General features: G+C 49.2%; 1 protein-coding gene across 1 annotated transcript in view; it reads left to right on the top strand.

The window, feature by feature from the left end:
* The first annotated feature begins 326 nt into the window (after positions 1–326).
* Positions 327–3,107, top strand: part of EXOSC10 (exosome component 10) — a 35,734-nt gene continuing 32,953 nt past the window's right edge. The window contains exon 1 of the mRNA XM_011935805.1: positions 327–331. The gene's annotated coding sequence lies outside the window, so the exon portion shown is untranslated. The remainder of the gene's footprint in view (positions 332–3,107) is intronic.

Below are 3,107 nucleotides of genomic sequence, written 5' to 3'. Positions count from 1 at the left end.
AGGGCCGTCCACAGCTGCTTGTTTCTTTGCTTTTATATTTGATTTTAGTTTGCTTTTGATGAGGGAATTTGCATTTTGGGTGGGCGTTAGAACTTACTCTCTATCTGCTGTGTAGAATGGGTGCGTGTGGGTGTGCAGGGGGAATGGGTGATAAATATGTTGTGTGGCGTGTGTGGCAGGTGTGTGTTGGGTTGTGTGTGCACAGCGTGAGGCCATCCATCATTCTGGCTCCCTCTGTCGCAGCCACAGACATCAAGGACCCTGCATCAGAGGAATGTAAGGGCCACTCTGGACACATAGGGGTGCACTGGGGACAGTGGCCACGCATCCGGTCACATGGGACCACTGGCGTTCGGCACCTGAGTTGCTCTCCTCGGAAACATCACCCTGGGCCCTCGGGGGTGGGTGGACGGCGGATTCTCCTTGGTGGCCTCTGGGCCTGCACCGTAACTGGGTAGGTCAGGGAGTGGCTCCAACCAACCGGATGGAAACTGCCCTGGCTGTGAGGGGCTTCCTATTGGGCAAAGCCGCTAGGGGGCGCCTCCGTGCTCACTCTCCACTGTAGCCTGCAATCATGGAACAAATCGATTAAAGCAGAGAACAATCAGTTATTTTTTCAGACTCATTTTCTTAAACGGTTTAATCTATGCCTCAGGCCACACAGACTGTTGGTTACGTAAGCAACTCCAGTGACTGCATTCCTGTAACATCGCTACAGGGTGCATGCAAGAGCCAGCCTCTCTGCTCCTGAGCAGCCCCTGCTCTTTCCGTGCCCTGTCTCCAGCCACCGGGGAGACTGTGCCACTGTGCCCGCAGACAGGGAGTGACAAAGGACAGAGCTCCCATTCTAACTGGTGAACCACTTCTGCTGGAGCCTGCGGGGAACCACGAATGCCAACATCAACAGGCCTTTCTGTATACTCTTCAAGTCCAGGGTCCATTTGAGAAGAACATTATTAAAAGCAAACCTAATTTACCACAACCAAAATTAAACAGCTAGATGACCTCCAACCAATATCTTTGGTTTGGATCCAGAGATCTGCATGTGGCCTCACATCCCCGTCACAGTTGCTCTTTGCTTGTAATTTTTGGCTCAGCGTAAATGCAGAATAACCTATATTTCCCATAAACAACTCTTGCTAGATATGCAGGGCTGTTGTGAAACTTTAACTATTTTACCATCTTCATGTGCAAAGTTCTGGCAGGTGTGCTTTAGCCTCAGGGGAGGGAGAGACAAGTGGTGCAGAACTGAGGCAGGTTTCAGAGGCCTCCGTTATGAACACACACGTGACCGTGCACAGAAGTAGTAGCTTGAAAAATGTTACATTCCCAACATGGGAGTCGCTTCTTAATATTGGTGGCTTTTGGAGTTGTTTCAAATAAATTAGTCAGAAATGGATGAATAACAAAGTTAACTGGTTTTTTTTTTTTTTTTTTTTTTTTTTGTGGAGACAAGGTCTGGCAGTACAGGCTGGGGGGCAGTGGTGCAATCTCAACATACTGCAACCTCCACCTCCCAGGCTCAAGTTATCCTCCCACCTCAGCCTCCTGAGTAGCTGGGACTACAGGTGCATGCCACTACACCTGGCTAATTTTTGTATTTTTTGTAGAGACTGGTTCTTGCCATGTTGCCCAGGCTGATCTCAAACTGGTGAGCTCAGGAGATCCTCCCGCCTCAGCCTCCCAAAGTGCTAAGATTACAGGCGTGAGCCACTGCACCCGGCCAACTGTATTTTTTAAGAATCAAAGCTGAGGCCGGGCATGGTGGCTTATACCTCTAATCCCAGCACTTTGGGAGGCTGCAGTGGGCAGATCACGAGGTCAGGAGTTCGAGACTAGCCTTGCCCACATGGTGAAACCCGTCTCTTACTTAAAAATACAAAATTAGCTGGGCATGGTGGTCCGCGCCTATAATCCCAGGTACTCAGGAGGCTGAGGCAGGAGAATCGCTTGAACCCAGGAGGCGGAGGTTGCAATCACGCCATTGCACTCCAGCCTGGGCAATAGAGTGAGACTTCATCTCAAAAGAAAAAAAAAAAAAAAGAAGGCTGTAGTGTTAACTTACCGAGTTTCAAATGTCAACTCCATCTCATACTACCTTTGTGACCTTGGATAATTTACTTAGATTCTCTCTGCTTGTCTCCTCTGAAAGTGTGGGTAAGCACTACCTTGTGAGGCTGTCTGAAAGACAAGATAATCCATGGGGGAGCATTTGCACAGCCTGACACGTGGTATTAGGTTGAACCACATGAAATAGGTGCTCAAAAATACTAAATGAACTAGGCCTTTGTCCTACCAGGGCACCTGCGTACCTGAGGCACACACATGGAAAGAATGAAAAGCAAGTATTCTCTTAATTGAATATGCTGAACATTTATTGAACACTTAAATGGGTGGAATGAATTGTATTAAGGGCATCCCATCTCTGATTTCAGGAGAGTGAATCTATCTCCTGAGCTGCCTGATAATTTGGTGCCTCCCTCACAAGAGCTTTTACAGGAATTCACTTCACAAATGTGTATTGAGTTCCCACTCTGTGTTAACCAGAATGGTTCCAGCAGTGTCCGCAGGAAAGAACGTCTTTTTGGAGGAGTTCAGAGGGCACTGGAGGGAGGAAGCACAGTGGGAGCTAGACGCTTTCTTCAGGAGCTTACCTGTAAAGGGCGAGAGAGAGGTGATGGTGGTTGGAAGGAGATGTGGGAGCCGGTGTTTTTTCCTTTTCTCTTTTAGTTGGGAGAGATGTCAGTATACTTGTAGGCTGTTAGGAATGAACCAATAGAGAGGGAAAAGATAGATGGAGGGGCAGGGGAGGTGTAATTAATTGCTGGAGCCAAGACCAAGTGGGTGAGGGGAACACAGAACCAGCCAGAGCTTGGGAGGAGGTGACTGGAAATATGAGGCTGGGCTGGGCACGGTGGTTCCCGCCTGTAATCCCAGTGCAGTGGGAGGACAGCTTCCGCCCAGGAGTTCGAGACCAGGTTGGTAAGATGCAGTCTAAAAAAAATAATTAGGGGCCGGGCGCGGTGGCTCAAGCCTGTAATCCCAGCACTTTGGGAGGCCGAGACGGGCGGATCACGAGGTCAGGAGATCGAGACCATCCTGGCTAA

Source organism: Colobus angolensis, unplaced genomic scaffold (genome assembly GCF_000951035.1).
Source record: "Colobus angolensis palliatus isolate OR3802 unplaced genomic scaffold, Cang.pa_1.0 Scaffold149, whole genome shotgun sequence".
NCBI lineage: Eukaryota > Metazoa > Chordata > Mammalia > Primates > Cercopithecidae > Colobus > Colobus angolensis.
This window is presented reverse-complemented; position numbering and strand designations above follow the sequence as displayed.